Genomic DNA, 23290 nt, shown 5'->3' with positions numbered 1-23290 from the left:
AAAATAAGTGTTTGAGAGAATGGACATAGCTCAAAATATGTGTTGAAGAAAATAACATAGCTCAAATTATGTCTTTAAAAAATATATATACCCCGAAACGCGTGTTTAAAAAAATGGATTTAGTTCAAAATACATGTTTAAGAAAAGGGACATAGCTAAAAATACGTGTTTTAGAAAATAGACATAGCTCAAAATGCGTGTAAGAAAATGGACATAGTTCATAATACTTGCTTAAGAAAAGAGACATAGCCCGAAATGCATATTTAAGAAAATGAATATTGCTCAAAATACGTGTTTATAAAAATAGAAATGGCCCAAAATACGTGTTTAAGAAAATGGACATAGCCCGAAAAACGTATTTAAGAAAAAGAATATAGCACAAAATACGTGCTTGAGGAAATGAACATAGCTTCAAATGTGTGTTTGAGAAAATAGACATAGCTCGAAATACGTTTTTAAGAAAGTGGACAGAGCCCGAAATGTGCATTTCAGAAAATAGTCACGAATCAAAATACGTGTTTATAATAATGGATATAGCCCGAAATACACATTTAAGGAAATGGATATAGCTCAAAATACGTAGTATAGAAAATGGGCATAGCTCTAAATACGTAAGTAAGGAAATAGATGTTTAAGAAAAAGGACATACTCGAAATGCGTGCTTAAGAAAATGAATATAGCACAAAATACATGTTTAGGAAGAGTGACATAGCTAAAAATACGTGTTTAAGAAGATAGACATAGCTCAAAATACGTGTAGGAAAATGGACATAGTTCATAATACTTGCTTAAGAAAAAAGAAATAACCCGAAATGCATATTTAAGAAAATGGATATTGCTCAAAATACGTATTTATAAAAATAGAAATGGCCCAAAATATCTGTTTAAGAAAATGGACATAGCTCCAAAACGCGTATTTAAGAAAATGAATATAGCACAAAATACGTGTTTGAGAAAATGAACATAGCTTTAAATGCGTGTTTAAGAAAATAGACATAGCACAAAATACGTTTTTAAGAAAATGGGCACAGTCCGAAATGTGCATTTTAGAAAATAGTCATGACTCAAAATACGTGTTTATAATAATGGATATAGCCCGAAATACTCATTTAAGGAAATGGATATAGCTCAAAATACGTAGTATAGAAAATGGGCGTAGCTCTAAATACGTAAGTAAGGAAATAGATGTTTAAGGAAAAGGACATACCCGAAATGCGTGCTTAAGAAAATGAATATAGCACAAAATACATGTTTAGGAAGAGGGACATAGCTAAAAATACGTGTTTTAGAAAATAGACATAGCTCAAAATGCGTGTAAGAAAATGGACATAGTTCATAATACTTGCTTAAGAAAAAAGACATAGCCCGAAATGCATATTTAAGAAAATAGATATTGCTCAAAATACGTATTTATAAAAATAGAAATGGCCCAAAATATCTGTTTAAGAAAGTGGACATAGCCCGAAATGCGTATTTAAGAAAATGAATATAGCACAAAATACGTGTTTGAGAAAATGAACATAGCTTTAAATGCGTGTTTAAGAAAATAGACATAGCACAAAATACGTTTTTAAGAAAATGGGCACAGTCCGAAATGTGCATTTTAGAAAATAGCCATGACTCAAAATACGTGTTTATAAAAATGGATATAGCCCGAAATACGTAGCATAGAAAATGGGCATAGCTAAAAATACGTAAGTAAGGAAATAGATATAGCACAAAATAGATGTTTAAGAAAAAGGACATACCCCGAAATGCGTATTTAAGAAAATGAATATAGCACAAAATGCGTGTTTAGGAAATGGACATATCTCCAAGGGGGTATAATTTTTTAAAGGCGTATTTAAGAAAATAGACAAGGAGTTATTTTCCCTTGAATTTACAAAGAATAGGCATAGTACTCTTCTTAGAATCCTTAAGAAAAATTCGTCTTGGTTTCATTAAACAAAAACAGAGAAAACAGTAGGTTTATTATACAAAATATTACCTGAACTATAATTTAAAAAACCATTACATCAGTAATGAAAATAGTATCATCTCACTTTCGAGAAACAAGTCGAGAAATTTAATTCTTTTTTGTCAAGTCAAGTTTTAAAACCTGTGAAATCAACTGGAAAAATAAATAGCCGTTTTCAGTGTATTTTGTTCTTATATCCTCAGTTATATAAACAAGATGCATCATTAAATTTAATTTTATTATTTTTGAGCTTGCCCATGCATGTTGTTAAATGTTATCAAAATAATTTTTTTCTTTACTCGTATAATTTAAAGCAAGTTTCTGCCATTGTTAAAATGAATGGTTGAGGGAATTTTAATAAAAAAAATAATAAGTGAAACTATGTATATAACAGCGTAATGCGTATTAAAACATTTTTCATGAAATTATAGGGTTATTATTAAATGATGTGCTATTTAATGCGCCAAAAATAGTGAGAAATAAAAAAAAAATTGTCCTTGTTAAAGAAAACAAAGATTACGAAGACGATGAAAGTCTTAGCAATCGCTTCAATAAATAGGGCTCAAAATGGTAAAGTGACACACTGAATAACTTTTGATCTAATTATCGGATCATGAATATTTTGACCCCATATATTTTGATATTTGACCCCCAAAAATTTGAGTGTCACAAATCCTTATCAGTTGAAAGAACGGTATGTATATTCAGAAAAAGTACATTTTGTGTGCGATTACACAACTTTAAATTTTGTCTGCACTAGTTAATAATCATACTTAAGATGAGGCCTTTGAACCATTAAGATTCAATCCTAGTATGTGAAAATTAGATCAAAAGATATTCAGGAGGTCATTAGATCAAAAGATATTCAGGTTGTTCCTTTTTTCATTTTGTGTTTTGTATAAGCAAAATTTTATCTTGTTTATTTCTGGATTTTTATTATTTAATGTAACAAATAAAAGATTTTTTAGGTTAAAATCTCAATATATTTAACTTAAAGAAGCAACAAACGTGGACGTTAATGGATTAATACTCTATACCCGAATTCAAATTTACAATAATATTTTGCTTATTATAGTTCAATACCATGAAATCAAATAAAAAACCTTTTTTGAAATTCTCGGTTGTAATCAATAATTTATAAAAAATATAAGTCGAAAAATAATTTATGGGAAATTACGATGCTTTTTAGAACCATCCTTAACACTACAAGGATAAAACGATGGCGTTATTGGATAATTAAAATGAATGTGTTTTAAAATTAATCGAATAAATAGCGTAAGTACACTGTTAGAAATTCCTCGGAATAAATCATTATGTAACAATTTAATTAATTGTTATTTTGCGATATTCAAACAAAATAGTCAAATAACCATAAAATAAGATGAAATTAAAACTGTTAACTGTGAGAAATTTTTTTTTTTTATCTGCTTTCACTTATTACGGTTAAGCAACCAGAATTGTATCAAGGTCAACTATGCCCACCTCATAAAGTTACTTTGTTCTCTGAAGTTACTCTTCGTTCTCTGGGTTAATCTGTCAATCTCAGGGCCCACAGAACGGAGCTTCGAGTCTCCGTGTTGACACTATATTTCCTTCAACACATGAAGAGTTTCAAGTGTCCTGCTCTCCTCAATCTGTGACCCTTGGCTATTAGAATACGATATTTTCATTCATAGATGGCAGCACCTTGAAACTGCTAAACTATCCCCAATATCCAGTTAAATTTCTTTTATATGGTTTTGAAACCATGCTAGTTTTAAATGGTTAGAAACTCGTTTAATTTTATATTCATGCTTCTTTTATATTCAAGCTTTCTTCTTTTTTTTTTTTTACCTAACCAGTTGTAAACGGTTTCACAACGGTAAATTTAAAACTGTTCTTTCCCGTAAACTTTACGGTTAATTGGATGGACTGGCTGCTGCCAGTTATTTTACCATAATTTTGGAATTAAAACTCGAACAGCGTATATGTATCTTGAGAATCTATCTTGGACAAGTGTAGAATAAATATCTTCATATCTTAAATTATCATCAAATTCGAAGCACAAAATTGTTCCTTGCCCTTAAACTTTGATTGCCTTTTTTTTCTTACACCATGAAAAAAAAATTGTGGTCCGAAACCTATTTGAATTCGGTGTTTAAAAAATTTAAAAGTTGTGTGAATGATTTAACATCGAATCGAGTTATTTCCGAATAATATTTCTTAAGTAGTTGTACTTTTCAATCTATTATCGAATAAAAATTTTTATGTAATGAATTTGATTCATCATTTACAAAATAGTGTAACTGGACACGGAAATAATAATATGGCTGTTACTGTTTTTTGGGGGCAGTATTTTTTACAAAATAAACAATAAATTGAATAAAAAACCTGCTAATACCTCGGCATCAAGTACACTAAACGAAACCACTGTTCAGTTGTACAGAAATTTTTTTAACATATTTGTTTGATATAAATTACTGAATTCTTATTTCTCAAATTTCATGCAAATTAGTTCTAATTTGGAGCCAATAGAAACTAAAGCACACATTGAAATTTTGAATGTTGAAAAAATGTTTTCAAAATGCAAACAAATGATTGTTTGCATTTTAAAAATAAAGGCTTGCTCACTACGCAGTCCTGTCGTCATTTGTTTGCATTTTGATATTTGGAAATAGTTTTTTTTTTTATGATTTGAAACTTCATTATTTACTTTAGGTTTACCTGAACTCTTCGTTATTTTTAAATTATTTAAGTTGTTCACTTTTAAATTACTTTTAGTAGTGATTAAAATTTTCCATGACGGATTTCTCCCATGCACTTTAAAAAATCACGGATCAAATTACGGTGAAAAGTACCGAGTGCCGGCACTTTTTACGGTGAGATCCATTTTTACAAGAACATGTTAAGGAACAAAAAACCTGATATGCCGTAATTTTAACAATAACAAGTAATTCAAAATTACTGAATCACTCAGTGGCAGATCCTGCGGGGGGTCATAGGGGTCATGACTCCCCCCAAATCGAAAAAAAAATGAAAATAATAATTTTTTTCATAGTTTACAAAGGAAATAAAGTATTTTAAAAATTATTTAAGGAGGCATATACACCTAGGTAGGTCGGAAAAATCGATTTTTTTTTCATCATCTAACTATGCTCTTCACTGTTTCAAGAATCATAACCCAAAAGATTAAAACAAAATTCGTCATAGTTTCATTGTAAACATTAATAATGTTGAAGCGCGCCGAGCGCTCCAAGCGCGCTTCAACAGGTTTAACCAAAGATTGTATAAAGGTGAAGATGGGAAACTTGCGAAACTCTTACTAAAATCTGACACTTGTAACTAGAATATAGCAATAAAAACCCCACTTTTTTTTTCTTTAAAGAAAAAAAAAACATTTAAAAAAAAAATTTATAAAAAAATTGTGGAATCTGATTCTATGAACCCACCACCCCAGGGAAAATTTCTGGCTCCGCCCCTGGAATCACTCTTAATTAAATAAGTATCGCTGTAAAAATATGGTTCAGTATTTTACGGTAAAAATGCATTTTACGGGTAATCCACCTGAAATGCCGATAATTTATACCGCAACTTGATCTGGAATTTTCACAGTGCGTTGTAGTCCTTATAACCCTTGAGCCATTTGGCTAGCAACTAGTTATTGTGGGAGTGCTTCCTATCTTTTTTCTTATTATATATGAAACTCTTTTCCTAATCATGCACCACATAAATTTAACCAACCATTAATGAACCCTTTCTTTGTTGGTAACTATTTACAAGAAATCGAAAACTGTGAGAGAGAAAAATATAATAAACTACTCGACTGGACTGAGTTAAAACGAAATCCTTTCAGTAGGATTCGGCAAACAAAATTTCAAGAAATTAGAAGAGAAGAAAAATATACTTGGAAAATAATCATTAAGAAATCAACAGACCGTTTCCAGAAACATCTCTTTAAGAACAAGCATAAAATTGGTCTTCAATTTAGTAAAAGGTGTACCTTTCGCGGCTGACATAACATGGCGCCAAAACAATAGCAGGATGTCTTGTGATGATTCAAGGTTCGTAAACTGGTAATTTAACTTTGGTTATTTGGTTTTAGAGGTATGCAAAATACAGAGTAACTCAACGTTGACGTATTTTTAAACATTTAAATGTTTATTTTTTTAAGTTCACTTACTTTAAAGTTTATTTATCCAGTTGCTTATTAAAGATCTTTTGTTTTTTAGTTTGATTCGGAGAAATCAAACGAAGCGTCATTCGATACGATTAAAATCAATGAAACATATAATTTGAAAGCTAGACACAATATTCCATATTTTAGTTACATCTCATTAATGTTAGTGATTTAAATGGTACTTTAATATTTATTTTAGCAAAACAATAAACGCTACTAAAAACCTTTTTAATAGTAACATCATTGTTTTTTTGACATAACTGTTTGAGTCGTAAGGATTTGTTTCGAAAAAAGCGTATTTGAAGCTAATTAGTTTTGTTTTAATTATGAAATAATCGGCCCAATATAAAGGAAGCGAGTTTAAATTATTAGAATCCAGTTTAAATCATTTGGGAATACAATTTTACGCGTTTAAAAAACTGAAGTAAAAAAATTATCATGTCAATAAATTATCACAACGATATATTTTGGTATTTATTGTTGCATTTCGAACACGTCAAAGTTTGTCTCAGAGAAATTTTGTATTCAGGTGAGAGTAAAATGAATGCCAGATCTATACACACGAGATTTCGTCTCGAAAGTCTAACACTAGAGATGGACACTAGAGACGAGTTCTGGCTTGCGCTTGAAGGTCCGATCCCACACCAGAGTTTGTCTCAGAGAAATTTTGTATTCAGGTAGGAGCAAAATGAATGCCAGATCTATACACACGAGATTTTGTCTCGAAAGACTAACACTAGAGATGGACACTAGAGACGAGTTCGGGCTCGCGTTTGAAGGTCCGATCCCACTCGATCCAGAAGAATGTTAATCCAAGTCCATAGAACTCAAGCCCAAGATACATATGATTACATTGTAAAATATACCAGATCAAATTACGATAAAAAGTACCAGCAATCAGGGTGCCGGTGCTTTCTACCTAAAAATCTATTTTTCGCTCATTTCAACTAAAAAAAATGTTTTTAACTAAATATCTATTTCTATTATATTCCAAAACATGTTACAGAACAAAATAAAACTGATATACTGTAATTTTACCGTAATTTTTAAGGTAACAATTATTGTAGAGTCACTAAATCAATCTAATTGAATAAAAACTACTCTAAAAATTACGTTATAATATTTAACGGTTAAATTAGATTTTAGAAAAAAAGGGATTTTAAGGATGATGCACCCAAAGTGCCGGTACTTTACACAGTAATTTTATCCTCAATTTTTTACAGTGTACTTAGAGCTTAAGTCAACCCGAACCCTGAGACATACGTCAGTTAAAGGTCAAATTTTACAATCTCGCCACCCGCCCTTTGATGCTTTAACAAGGAAATTAGTCACAAATTTTTTTTTATCGCATTTAATTAATACATTGTGAATTTTTGTGCTGAACCACTGTATCAATCTTATGTTCAAAAGTAGTAAAAAGGTTTGTGGAAATTTTATCATTAGCTTGAGCTCGAAAACTTTTTTCAGTATGTGAGCCTGAACCCGAGTCAGGCCCGGGTTTATGGAACCCGGCTCATCTGTAGTGGGTACGACTTGGAAAATGCACTTTGGAATGAAACTTGTTATATTAGTAGAATATCTTAAGGGATGTTTACCCCTTAATGTGTAATAAATTATGCTATCCAGCCAACATCAGGAAATTTGAAAATTTTAGCTCATTTGAAGTACTAATTAGGTTTTCACTGTGTGACTGACCCAGTTGCAAGATTCAAGGCTGTCATTGAGCAGTGTCAAGTTCAAATAGCATAGTGGAATACGTTTTATTTATTTTAGTTTTTTTTCTGTTTAAAAATAGTTTTTTTTTAACTTTTATTTTATTGCACTTTCTTTATAGTCTTTTTTTTAATTGGTAGATAATTCTTGATATTTTATTTGCAATAATAATTCGATTATTTAATAAAAGAATAAAGATTAAAATGAATATATCTTCATAAATGATGATTATAAAAAATTTAAAAGTTATACTATTTTTTAAAAATGTTTCACTTGCATTTGTTTCAGAAATAATAGTATGAATATCTATAGAGACTCTCTTCAAATGAATAATATATATATATATATATATATATATATATATATATATATATATATATATATATATATATATATATATATATATATATATATATATATATATATATATATATATATATATATATATATATATATATATATATACCGAAGAGCCATTACATTATGACCACCTTCCATCTATAACAATGGGCTCGCCCAGGTTTTCATGGTTTCTCGCCCAGAAACAATATTTTCATGGGGAACATTAGGACCCATAAACCTCTTAGAACAATCCCTGGCGTCTGTAAGCTACTTGAACATAGTTGCAGACCAGGTTCACCCGTTCATGGCAACAGTTTTCCTGCGGGGGATGGTGTTTACCAACAGGATAATGCACCGTGTCATAAGGGTCGAATCGTCATGGATTGGTTCGAGGAACATTCCAGTGACTTTCTTCATGTTTTGGTCCCCAAATTCACCTGACCTTAATCCAATAGAGCATTTGTGGTCCTACTTGGAAAACCAAATTCGTGCTGCCACGCTTCCCCCTCTCAATGTGAGGGAATTACAGGACCAGTTGGTGAGCGCTTGGTACCAGTTACCTCAGATTACCTATCAGCACCTTGTGGAATCAATGCCACAGCGGTTTCTAGCAGTTATGAGGGCTAAAGGTGGTCCTACATGTTATTAGCAGGGTGGTCATAATGTAATGGCTCTTCGGTGTATATATAGCTTGCTTGAATTTTCTGAAGAGTTCGGTGAGTTAACTTGCTTACTGTACTATATAAGTAAACTTAATGCAACAAAAGAATATTCATAGTTACGTTGTACATTTTTCAAATTTAAAAATTTCAGAAAAATTTTAAAAGTTTTTCAGCATTTTTTTAGATTTGCATAGATTTTAATTTTTCTCTCTCGTTTAGTGTCTAGAATCACTGAGAAAAATCAGTGCATTCATTTGCTTATACATCAATTTGAAGATTTTCAGTGAAAATCCCAAAAATATGCAAAACCAAGGAATAATTTTAAAAAGTAAAAGTTAAAAATCACACGGTTATAAGCTATACCATATTGCAAAAATATTAATTATTGTCATTATGCTCTTCCAACAAGCACATTTATTATTTATATCATACTTATTGTGGGTAGACTTTCACCGGTGAATATTGACAATCACATAGTCGCTTTGTTGAATGTCCGAAATATTTATTACATCTGATTTGATATTAATTTATTCGTGGATATAATTACATTTATTCGATATTTTAATACTTACTGACGATAGATTAGAAGAAACATCAGCGTTTGGAGTATCGGGCAAATGTATACCGGGCAGTGGCGCTGAACCTTAAAAAATATCAGTGTAGGGTATAACGGGCAAATACTATTGTACCAGGTCATACCAGGTCAAGTACCATTGATCGGTATATATTTGCCCGGTATGCCCTACACTGATGTTTTTTTAAGTTCAAGTGCCACTGCCCGGTATACACTTGCCCGGTATACCCTACACTGATGTTTTTTTAAGGGCAAGTGCCACTGCCCGGTATACATTTGCCTAATACTCCAAACACTGATGTTTCTTCTAATCTATCGTCAGTAAGTATTAAAATATCGAATAAATGTAATTATATCCACGAATAAATTAATATCAAATCGGATGTAATAAATATTTCGGACATTCACCAAAGCGACTATGTGATTGTCAACATTCACCAGTGAAAGTCAACAACCACCGATTTCGGTCATTCACAGTAACATGCACATCATTTACATAATAACCTCATCAAGACGTTTATTTCATACTTTGCCTAAATAGCATCCGGCATTATATAGAATGCCTAGGCATTATATACAATGCCTAGGGAAAGTATGTAATACTTCTCATATTTCATACTTTGCCTAAAAACGTCAGGGATTATATATAATGTCGGCGTTTCATACTTTGCCGGTAACATATATAAACGTAAAAAAATGATATCCATGAAGACAAGTGTTTGAAACTTTTATTTTTTTTTCTAAAAGGACCTCTTACATTTTGCTTTGAATCACTATTAATAATTTTGTTTTATAAAAAGTCTTCGGTTTTGAAGAAAAAAAAGGAATAATCATGAAAAACATAAATTAGAGCCCTCCTCTAATTTGTTACAAGAAGACATTTTTAAAAGACATCGACTATATTTACAGGGAATTTACTAAGATTTCATTCACAGTTTTGGAAGTAAACAAATTATGTGTTACTAAGACTCCCATTGGTTCATCTTCCTCCATTACAAAAGTTTATTTCCCTATAAGTTGAACTAATGCAATAGTATAAAGACTAATCATATAGACAGACAATCCCACACCCACTAGCAAGGAAATAATCAGTAAGACCATTACAGTCTCGTTTAGAAAAAGAAAAAGTTTTCAAGATGTAAATTCTTATATAAGTTTTAGAAAATTTATAATGAAACTTTTTCGAAGTTAAGAAGTTATTCAAGAGCGAATCGTTACAGAGTTGTTTTCGAAAATTCAATTATCTGGCACCAACATCAAAAAAGTAATTGGTAAAAAAAAGGAGATTTGGTAATATATTCTTAAGGAGAATAATCGCGTTTTTATAATTCATGCTTATTAATTTGATTAACTCTAATTAAAGCATTATATTTAATTAAATCATGGGAATTTATTGATAAAAACCAAGATGATAATTTAGGAAATCTTATTTCGATCATATGGAGATCCATCAATTTATAGTCTCATTCAAATTTCCTATAATTTGGAATAAATCAAAAAATCCTTTTTACTAATTTAGAGTTTTAAATTATAGTGCAATGCTGCGGAAACAACAATAATCGTTTCACAATAAATTTTATTTTATGAAAAAGATAAAAAATAAAAATAAATAAATAAAATAGAAATTTTTGCTAGGAAAATAAAGTTTTACATTAGATAAATTTAATTATTTGCAATTTTAGAAAGGGTCAATCTTACGAATAGTAATTTTAGACTAGGTTAAAGTTCCAGTTACTTTAAAAAATTACTTCGTTTTCTACTATGATTCTTAGCACTTTAATTGCAAAAGTTCTCTTTTAATATGAAATAGTTTCATTTTAAACTATATTTCAAATGAGTTTTTAAAATATGCAAGCTGTATCATAAAGATCACAATTAATATTTATTTTAATCATACAGGCTAAATTCAAAAAACACCAACTGACGTACAACTGATTAAATAAGTTCTATTACCCTTCTTTAAGGAGGTTTTTTGATTGGACTTGTAGTGAGGATTAAACTAAAACACTGGATCAACTAAAATGACATAAATCCAATGTCCAATGATGTGTCTAAAAAGTAACTGGCAACTATAGTTTTTTTTAAAAAAACTTCTAAAACTCTTCTAAAAAGGTCACTAACGAGATGCAAAGTTCTGTTTAATTTTTTTAAAAGTCTCCAAAGCTCTACCTATATCCATTTACACGATATTTTTTTCAAAATTTATGCTAATATGGGCCTCAATTGCTAGAATCAGCAATATTGAACTTCAAAAAGTATTAAATTTTTATTGAAACAAAAAACTACTATACAAAGGAAACTTAAATCAATTTTCAGTTTGAAGACTTTTTCTTTGTATTTTAAGGACTAATAGCATATTTTTTTAAAGCACTTTCCTGTTTTTATAGTCTCCAATGACGTATGATCCAATTAAAATTAAAATTTGTAATTCAAAATTTTCTTCAATATATTTGCTTTTGAACATAAGAGCCATTTTTGTGCTTCCCAATGCTAATATCAATTGTGAGTTTTCTGATACATTTGCATATGGTACCAATAACTTTTGCGCAATTCGAAAAATTAATTCTTAACCACTAGTGAAAAACTGTAGTTTTCATTCAGAGTTTTTATGTTCTTTTTCACATCTTATCCTTTATGGTTTCACAAATTATAAGTGAATTATTATTCTAAAACTCAAAATGTACAAAATTGCTTTTTCTTTCACTAATAAACAATTCACCAATAATAGTATATCTCCAAACATAGATTAAGTGTTCTAAAAATTATTTATTAATTAAATGTAATGTAAAAAAATTACGTGTAGTTTCATAGTTTCCAGATGGTGCATTTTATGTTTATTTACCGTTTAAATATCAATTTTAAATCTATTCAAATACAAAATAATTATCTTCGCTTCCTGCTTTAAATAATAAATCAAAGATATCTTTAATTTTCATATTTGACCTAAAAATGCCAGAAAAAAACAAAGTGAGTCTGTGGTTTCGAAAAGCACTGAAGTAGCATTATTTACTACTTATGCTTAAAGACGCATATCGAATTTGCAATGTGTATTTAATTTAATTTATTTGTTTCGCAATTATAACTGTGTTATTTTAGTTTTTTTTAAAAAGAATAATTCAATTTAAAGTATAAAAAAACTTAATTCAGCGTCTCACGAAGTAGTTATGCTATTTTATTCAGCTATGGTATTTTACTTCAGGACTAGAATTATACTGGGACATATATAATAGGGTGCAAATGTTTAGGTTTGGCACAGTCCAGATGTAACTAAAAATATTGTACTGAATAAAAAAAATTTTTTTGTCAATCCTAACAAATTTATTGAAATTATTTATATTCTTTTAGTTATATAAGCTTTTTCTGTCTAAATAAAATGCATATTTAAAAGCAATTAAGGAATTGAAATTTTGATTACTTTTCCTACCTAAATAAATATCTATTGAAAAGTAATTAATGAATCAAAATTTTGATTACTTTTACTGTCTAAATGAAATGTATACTGAAAAGTAACCAATGAATTGAAATTTTGGTTAGTTACTATATCGTAACTTTTTAATATTTTTCTTCTTCTTAGATTTAGACTTTTCACGCTGAACGATAAACAAACAATAACTAAACAAATAATCAAAATCCAACCCAATGATTTAAATATCAAGTCGAATTTTTAATCACATTTAAACTAAATATTGACCAGTTATCATCTATGAGTTTTAAGTACCAAACATTTATGTTGCTTCTTAACATATTTAAGAAATTATATTTCCTAATTTTGAAGTTTTTGTTAAACAAATAATAAAAATTCAAAGTAATTTAGCCAGTTTACAGGAGAAAACGAGGGAGGAAAAAGAAATAATATTTCAAAGGTCGAAGAGTTTTCCCCCCGGAAATAAACATCTAATGAAACTGATTTCAAATTATTTTTAGTTTAAGAGGATGGGTGGGTGGTATACTCTTTTTTGCAATAGTTCCTAATTAGAAAAACCCATCTGAGAATACTCAGATAATGAAACACTAGTTAAAAAAAATATAAAAAACTAATTAACTCAGCTTTAAAATGTATTAAAACAATAGGAGGTTGATTACAAAATATCTTTTTGGAGACACTTCGGTACCATGCAACAAGAAAATTTGACGAACAATATTTGAAAAGTGACATCCAAGATGAATCATACTAATTATGACGTAAATATAATAAAATAAATAAATGATTTATGTTAATCAAAACAATAAGCGCAGCAGTAACATCACAATGACAGGCGTATCTAACAATCTCAATCAAACGTGGATAATTCATCCTCACACAAACTAGTCAAAATAATTGTGTTGTATATTGCGACTTGAGATCAAAGTAATGTCAAATGAAAACTTTGAAGTGATAGAAAGAAGTTTTCCCGGTACAACCTGACCCCAAACAATGAAGATTTTCCATTAAGGCATCTGATTTTGATTTCATTCTGAAACGGTTGCAAGAGCGAGGAAACATTTCTGATTAATATTTGTTGCACACAATCAGGATTTATAAAGAAATACGGGGACTTTCATAGCTTTTATTACCTCGACTAGCCCTTTGTATATTAATCTCACATTTTTCGAACTTGAAGTTGTTTACTTTTATTCCAAGAATTAAAATAAATAAATAATCATAAATCGGCTTCTTATCATACCGATGAGAAAATAGCAATAAAAATTTTCGATGAGGAAATAGCCCGTAGCATCAAATATTGCTGCTCAGTTTTAGCTTATTATTATTGCAGGGTTATTTTTGCAAGTATTCACCTTTTCCAGAAAAATTGAAATTTTACCTGTCGTAATTTCTCTGTTTATTTTGCGAAGAAATGTATATAAAACTTATTTTTTATTGAAAGAAAATCTGATATATATATAAATATATAACAAATTTTGTTTCAATAATAAATAAGTTTCTTTCTTTTGTTTATGTATTGAACTTTGCTTCAAAGTAAATTTAACAAATATCAAATTGCTATAGAAAGAATAAAAGAAGTTATCTTTTTAAATAAAATGCAGAAAATTAATAATACGAGAGAGTTAGAATAGTATAAATTAATCTCCTACAATAGTTTATACATAAATTCTGATTGATGACAGAACTCTAATTTCTAAGAGTATAAATGAAAACGATTCATCAGAAAACTAATCACCATAAAAATTAGCATAAAAATCTTACCGTGTTTCTAAAACGATAAATATATTCCTTTCATGTTTTTGTTGTTAAATTTGAATAAATTTCATTCTTGAATCACTGTATCCATTGTATTCAAAGCGGAAATTTGCACATGATAAAATTACACACTCAATTTTGAATTTCACTATTTGTTGACACTTTCGATTTTATTCCAGTCTCACAGCTGATCAATTTACATGAAGACGTTTACCCGAAACATACCTCATCCCGTCACACACAAACTCGTTTTCTTGGATGGAATGATTTACTTTGGAAAGCGTGCTTCATCCACTACCTTTACTCGAGCGAGAAGTTGTGACAATCTTTCTATTGGGTAAAGTTTAGTTGCGATAAATTCCCATAGATGGCGTTAAATAATAAAGGATTTTATTCATTCACGGAAACGGATGAATACAGGTGTTCTTTGTTTACTAACGAATGACAGTCTGTCATTTATGCTGGTATATCAAACTGTTTGTAAATCCGCCTTTTCTTTCACACGACCTGAAGCATTATAGTAAACATGCTGGTATTAAAAAAAACATGGATATTTTTAATACTTTATTCAGATCAAGTACTCACGCGTTAGTTGTATTTTTTTTTTTGAAAAATTTGATAAATTTGATATTTTTTTAAAATGAAAACGAAAAAATACAATTTTTATAAAACATAAAACTTTCAAAATGTCTATAAAAGATTAAGGCTTTTAGAAATTACTCAAAAAAAAAAAAAAAAAACAGCTTGATACGCTATTTTTTTTAAATTTATAGTTTTAAATTGAAATAAAAGTTATAAGTCTTTGAGCAAATGATCACCAGATTTTCATTTTTTTAATAGTTTTATCTGTGTTTCTCATCAAAACACAAGATCTAGAAAAAACTAGAACGCGTATTTATAATTAAGGAAATGCAGCATTATCTGAGTCATGGGTTGTAGCAGATCACTACAGTGATTTGGAATTCATCAAGCTCATCATCAACTCTATGAGTTTATTATTGCTATTACATATTATTAGCATCATTAAACTGTCATCATAACATTAATGTCACATTTTTAGATCCAGAAGAGTGTATATTTAAATCTGGAATATCCAATTAATGTTCAAATTAGTCAATCGTTAATGATATGCGTTTTTTTTCTTCTTTAGACTTACTTTATTAAGCAGAAACGACTTTTTTTTGTGATCGATAATCAATTGAAATGAATCGAATGAATTGAAAAAATTAGGCTTACTAACTGTTAAAACTGTTAAATGTAGAAGTAAAAAATACAATGGCAATTTATTTTCCATTTAAATATTTAAAAATTTTTTTCTTAGTTTGGATCTAGCCTATTTAGCTTAATTTCCGACTAACTAATCCTTTAAAATTATCGCAATTTCATTGACTGATAAGAACGTTGCCCAATATTCATATTCAGTTAAAAGTCAACTGTCTAATGTCTGTGTTAGTTTTGATGTTAAACGTTTCAAGAATTTTTCTCTTTTTAAGAAAGTATTCAAAAATAAGTAATAAAAAAATTTTGACTTATTTTTTAGGACTAAGCATTCTTTTTAATAAAATCAAAAAATAAGTGCGAATTTCTTAATAAACTATTAAACTATCTTAAAATGTTAAAAACAAATAAAAGCCATAAATTTAAAAATGAGTGATTGTAGTTGAATGCGCAATTGTTGCTAAAATTGAGCTGCATTAGAATTTTAAAATACTTACGAAAAGATTAATAATGTAATAAAATTCAATATAGTATTTTTTGTTTTTCATGTTTAATATTGATTTTTATGCCTTCTTCGCGCAGTGAGAAAGCACTTGCAAAATGTTCCGTTAAGAGCACCTTTGCTTAATATGTACTTAAAGGTACAGTATGAACAAAAATAAAATACACACATCAGGGTCGCAAATCAATATTTAACTGAGAAAAAACAAAAATGCAACCAAAATCTCACAAATACATCTGACGCAGTACAGTGAGGCGAATGTAATCAATGTAAACAACAATGTTACATGTACATTAGTATTTATTTAAAAATATGCCAGGTTTGAATGCGAGAAGAACACAGAGGAGTTGAAAGACGATTATTAGAAACTTTTATCCTCTAATTCAACCTTTTTGATGTTTATTACATTTGATTTCCTGTACTTTTGTTTGTCAGATTCTTTAACGGTTTTGCTTTTTCTACGGATAAATATTAATTTACGACTCCCAGTATGCATATTTTTTGTTTTAAATTTTGATAAGGATTCTAGAAATGTGTATACGGGAAGGTCTCTATGAAGCACCCTGCATATGACACAAATCGTAAGAACCGGGATAGCCTGGTCGGTAGGGCGCTGGGCCCATGTCCGAGTGTTCATGGGTTCGAACCCCGCCGGCCGATGATTCCCCGTGTGGTAATGTGACGGATGCACGTTAAAAATGTTGAGTCGAAAAAGTCTTCCATGTTCCCGTAACAAATCAAAACCTCTGGGGGTACTGGATTGGAGATCGATTCTGATTCAAGTCAAAATTACGATCTGTGGATGAATGAATGGATGTATGAATGGGTCTATAAACGGGTGCGACGAATGGTATGGCAGAAGTCGAATTCTTGGCCATAGATGGCGCCACTGAAAAACAAGAAACGCACACTCTGCCTTAAATTTGCTCGGTTTCACCAAGCAGGCTTGTCCGTGTGGCAAGTTGCATTAGAAACAACAACAACAAAAACACAAGAAAAATACTTAATCAATATGTAAATGCATTAATAAGTCCCGCAGTGGACTGATCGTTAAGACACGGTTTCCAGCAGATCACCGAAGTCAGGCATCACTGGTTGCGGTCAGTGTGCGGGTGGGTGACCACTTGGATCAGTCTGCGTAGGGACCGAGGGTGTGCGGTATGGGTCCTCGTTAAAACTGTGCAACCGTAAAGTGCTCGACTTCGCGTGCAGGTCGTCGGGCTACCGAAGCAGGGTTGCCATCCCCTCTGCAGAGGATCAAAATTGTGATGGCATGTCTTCGGATCATCCTCAGGGATGTTTCCCAGACCGTCACCAATAGCCCATTGTGCAGCTCTAGTGTGACGTAAATAAACTACAACTACAACAACAAAGCAATAATTAATTATTTTCATTTATAATGAACTATAGCCTGTTAATGAAATTTTGTAAAATTAAATACTTGTAGTCGTGTAAATTTTCTGTAGCACATAAATTATTTTTTAAATTGCTCTTACAAAATTTAAAATGAAAGAATGTATAAAAGCTAAGAAGTTTTAATTAATTAATCAGTTGTGATAAAGGCCAGAAAAAATGTCGTTATTGTATTAGTGGATTGTGTTATGGTGTTAAATTTGAGAAAGATTCGGATCAAATTTATCGAATTCTTAGGCTATAAATGCTTTTTTGAGGAGGAAATGCAATCTAAAATCTGCAAAATATGATTCTATCCATATGTTTTTATTAAAAATGGGCTATAACTTTATGATTTTTACTTTATAGCCTTTGGAAAATACTCTAGAAATATACTACAATAACATTCTGTGTGTTATATAAAATCATCTACAAAAGATAAAATTAAAGAATAATAATAATACATGTTTTCAAATTTTGTAGCTATGTTGTGTTATTCATGCAAAAACTATCGTCATTTTTCAAAATTAATCAAATTTTTGCAAAAAGTGGAACACTTCTGACCCAAAAAATTATTAATTAAATCAGCATCCACAATCCTATATATTGCATAGAAATATAAAAACATTAAAAAATTGGGTATGGTTAATTTATCAATCGACAAAACAATAAAATCTACTAAAATATCCGCAAAACTTATCAAATAAAGCATAAAAATATTTCTCTAATATTCGTAAATGTCCGAATGCTCGTTAATAGTCGAGCATTTCTAGAACATTAAACTAGCATCCACATTTATGTATATTTAAAAGAATAAAAGTAGGCAAAATATTGTGTAATTATCATTAATCGATTGTCAAAAGATGACAATAAAGTCTACAAAAATATCTGCGAAACTCATCGAAGAAGCATAAAATCATTTCTCAAATATTCTTAAATAGCAGAGCATTTCAAAATCAGTAAACCGTTATCCACATTTTTGTATATTGCAAAAAAAAGAAGAAAAAAAAGAAAAGAAAAAAGAAGCGAAAGAAAGAAAGTATTAAAAGTATTACATCATGATCATTAACCAAGCGTCAAAAATAATAATAAAATCTACAAAAATGTATGCAAAACTTATCATATAAACCATAAAAACGTTTCCCAAATATTCGTAAACAGACTAATATTCCTAGATAGCAGAGAATTTCTAAAATATTAAACCATCATCCACACTTTTGCACTTTGCAAAGAAAAAGTATTTTAAACATTGTGTAATGATCAATTATCAAGCGTCAAAAATTAATGATGAAAATCTACATAAAAATCTGCAAAATTTATCAAATAAGGCATAAAAACATTTCCCAAATATTTGTAAACGAAAAAATATTCTTAAATAGTAGAACATTTCTAAAGCATTGAACCATCATCTAATCTTTTGCATCTTGCGAAGAAAAAAGTATTGGAAATATTGAGTAATGATCATTAATCAAGCGTCAAAAAATATAATTTACAGAAGTTATCAAATAAACATAAAGATGATTATTTCTGCCTCAATTACTCTACACTTCTTTTATTAAAACTAATAAATAACGATATCATCGTTTGATTCAGTCTCCTACTGCCCCAGGACAAATGTCCTCACCATTGTACGGGAAATTCCAACGAAGCATGAATCCTCGACATTCATGAATTCCGGTCAAAATATGAATTCGTGTCTGTAATAATCGTGAGTAACGACGTCGCCCTGGGGCACGCACCCTTCCCGTAATTACTCTCTTTCGTTTTCTTTTTTCGAATTCTGGATAAGGGTGTCGTTTATTTCGGTCTGTCAATAACCCTTACCTGTCTCTCAATTATTAGAACATGAAAATTCAATGCCAAGGCTATACGAAACATTATTTTAAAACTGCTCTACTAAGATAAAGATAACTATGTTCAACAAATAATGACTATACATACTTACAATTATGAAATTTTGAACAAAACATTAACAAAGTGTTTGCTTTCGTCTGCGCTATTTCATTTCGGGGTATATTAGGAATATTCTTTAGGAAAGAAACTAATAATCATTCTTGTTAAGTACTTTTGTTTTAGAATTCATGAAGATTAAACTTTAACTGTTCAAAATAGAATCGAATCTTTCAAAAATCCAAGCAAAAACTGAAGCAGGTGAGAATAAATTGCATTCGATCTAGGAAACTTTTTGTCACCAAGTTCTAACTTTAATTGTAAATTTCATCAATAGACTAGAAAATGTTTTTAAAAATGTGTTCTAACTAACGACATTTTTTGCAACATTGTAGTTCATTCTGAAGATAAAATTAATATAAACCCGTGCAAATATTTTCAGTTGGAATGGTCTGACATGCAACGAAAATAAAACTAATGAAATTATATAAATATTCAAGAAAAATAAAGGTTCTGATACGATGTGATGTGTGAAATATTAACAGAAAAGAAAAATATTTCCTATAATCTAATGGTTCAAAAACATCTTCCAAGAACCGAAGAAGGAAAATACAAAAAACTCAGAAGAGAAGAAAAGGCAGTGCCCAGACCGAAGAAGAAAATATATCAGGAGCAGTTTTGTGAAATAATATAATCTCCAAAGAAACAAAAAGAAGCAACAAAGTCTTATCAAAAAATATTTATAATTGTCGTAAGTATTTTAAAAATGGAGACCAGAAAACGCCTAAGTTAGGGTGTAATAGACAAATTATTTCTCCTCAGAGAGGTTTTAGCTTCAGATAAATATGAAGATCTGGAAGGTTAGAAGGATGTACATAAAAATTAAGTCAATGCAACTAAAATGAAATCTTCATCGCGGAACACACAAGAACATATAGAACTACATCCGAATAATTTCAGGAGAGAAAACAGGACAAATTTGAGAAAGTAAGTGCTTAACTCCTTATATTTTCTTAATTTCATTGAAAATGTGAATAAAATGAAGTTTATTCTAACTCCACTGTACGTGTTTACTATATATATACTTAGCTTACTATCGCCAGTTGTAATTTATGTATATTTGTTCTCGTAAATTTATTGTAATCAATTACAGAGTGAAGGAATTTTTTTAAAAAAATTGTAAGAGTGTCTAAATTTAAAATTTATTATAAAAATACTACTACTAAACTTTTGTTTTGCGAGAACTGATAGTGAAAGTAAGCATAAAAGTTTGCTGTTTATCGCTGACATTACTTGATGACTCCTGCCTGAGTCAGCAATTCTTTCTTTACTAACTATTAGTCAGTTTAAAGCTGTTTATCATAACATTAGTGTTAATCAGCTAAAAGTAATGCCAAGTGTCGGGTGGCTTTATTTAGTTTTGCTATTAGTTCTAGTGGAACTGTGTCCAGAAATAGTAATATGAAATTAATATTTTCTAGCTTTTGCACTCTTCTCTTAAAATTATTGCAGTATGCAGTCGATCAAAGGGAATATAGGAGTACAACATACATTAGCATAAATAATTAGAATGAACTTCATTTAACAGTTATACTCCCATTTTGAATAAAATTTAAATCAAGAGAGTTAAGCACTTACTTTTTCAGATTCTTCTTGTCCTCTCATCTAAAATGCTTAAGAATTAGTTCAATAATAAGAAGCAATTTTTTTAGGTTTTTCCTTAAAAGATCCTAATACCGTTTATTCATTAAATTTGCTTGCTAGTACATAGCTCATTTTTGTTTCAATTAGCACCGATTAGTAAATTTAATTAAACATTATTGGCAAATAATAACAATATGGCGATTTTTTAAGCTTCTCTTAGTCGACATTAATTTTATTTTTTTAGTAAATAACTTATTTTTTAAAATTTCAGTTTCTACCTATTACCAAGTTTCATTCCAAGACTAATCAAATTTAGCATCAATTTGCTTTAGTTTGAAAAGTTACAGAATGAGCTAGTGAATAAAAGTAAATTTTAGCAACTAGTGTTAAAGTTTCACATAAAGTTTATTACTGCATAACACACTACATGTTAATAAGCAATTTCTTATACGCCAGTACATTTCTTACTTTTCATTATAATATTATTCATTAATCATTTAAGAAATAGTGAAATATCAAAATAAGAAAAGAAGAAACTGAACTATATATAAAGTAAAATTGTGATATCTTAAAACATTTTACTCTATATCAAAGAAAATCCACTCTGGCCTATTTTGTCTATATTTTTCTAATATTGTCAAATATTTTTATAAATATCTTTTAAACAATTTTCGTTTTACAGTTTAAGAAAAAGTTTTACAAGAAGTTGGGAAAGAATAAAAATAATTTTTTAAAAAAAATATTTTTAATTCGTTATTTTTGCCATAAGCTTATGCAATGCTTACATTCTAGTTTAATCGCCAATTTATGCGGAAAAAAGTGGTGCTTTATTTAAAGCGAAAGGAAAACTTCACATAATACATAATAATCTTTCCGAAATTTGGAGGAAAATCATGATCCCCATACAATTCTAGAACAATTTTAAATATAAAATCTACAACTGCCTACAGAAAAAAACATGACTGTAAGATCCACGATGATTGCTTATATGGAAGAAAATGCTGGTATGGTAGCAATTAAAGATATTTACTACAGCAATTTGGCTTTACGATGGCATCTGACTAATCATTTATTCATTATACAGTGCTTATTAGGAGAGGAGGGAGAGCGAGAAAAAGATTATAGGTTCGTAGTATATAATTTCATCCCAGTTTTCTTTGTTTTTTTTCCCACTTAGAGAAACTAGTTCAAGTTTTCTTCGAGCTTATAGTGCTGCCCTCTTTTATCTTTATTATGAAACAAGAGACAACATCGGAACGCAAGCAGATTTAAACTGAGCGTCGGCGAAAAAAAAAAGGTGAGAATATATCGCGTGGTAGAATATGTTTTGAAAAAGAGATTTGCAAACACAACACTTTCAAAGCCTAGACTTTGTTTTAAACTATTTTATTGATGACCTCATATGCAATTTTAAAGAAAATTCTCGAAACAAAATACGGGGCAAGTCAAATTGAATTACCTAAAATCAAATAACGGATGGAAAAATCCTATTGTATATTGCTGAGTTCTAGCTTTCATATTTTAATAATCTTACGAAAAAAATTAGATTTCGATGAATAGTTTATAAGATATTGAAGAGATAAGGTTGAAAAACACTGTTTTTTGAAAAAGAAAAAGTCCATTCTTTCTATATTTAAATTTTAAGTTTTCTATTTTTTAAATTTTAAATTTTCATTTAGGTTGAAACAGAATTAGATATAAAAAGTTTCTCATGGGCCATAGCGTTCTCTTAAAAATCAACGGAAGCCGCTTTTCACACCTACAGAGGGATTAATATTTTCTTTCTCACTTAGGTTTAAAATCAAAGCAAACAACGTGTTAGAACCCATTGCACTTTTTTTCCTTGCTATGAAGATTGAAGCACACTACGTGTTAGAACCCATTGCACTTTTTTTCCTTGCTATGAAGATTGAAGCACACTACGTGTTAGAACCCATTACATTTTTTTCCTCTGCTATGAAGATTGAAGCACACTACGTGTTACAACCCATTGCACTTTTTTTCCTCTGCTATGAAGATTGAAGCACACTACGTGTTAGAACCCATTGCATTTTTTTCCTC

The 23290-nt window shown here is 29.7% G+C and overlaps 2 protein-coding genes across 6 annotated transcripts in view; one reads left to right on the top strand and one right to left on the bottom strand.

Annotated features, from left to right (window-relative positions):
- Window positions 1-14903, bottom strand: part of LOC107442660 (RIMS-binding protein 2) — a 193179-nt gene extending 178276 nt beyond the window's left edge. For all 5 annotated transcript variants that reach the window (XM_087159135.1, XM_087159138.1, XM_087159136.1 and 2 more), the window contains exon 1: window positions 14590-14903. The gene's annotated coding sequence lies outside the window, so the exon portion shown is untranslated. The remainder of the gene's footprint in view (window positions 1-14589) is intronic.
- LOC107453070 (uncharacterized) overlaps window positions 1-23290 on the top strand; it is a 65176-nt gene that overhangs the window by 17745 nt on the left and 24141 nt on the right. The gene's annotated exons all lie outside the window — the stretch shown is intronic.

This window comes from Parasteatoda tepidariorum, chromosome 3, assembly GCF_982258835.1.
Source record: "Parasteatoda tepidariorum strain Cologne lab strain chromosome 3, Ptep-v5.0, whole genome shotgun sequence".
Taxonomy (NCBI): Eukaryota; Metazoa; Arthropoda; class Arachnida; order Araneae; family Theridiidae; genus Parasteatoda; species Parasteatoda tepidariorum.
The sequence above is the reverse complement of the archived record's forward strand: the minus strand, read 5'-3'. Positions and strand labels throughout refer to the sequence as shown.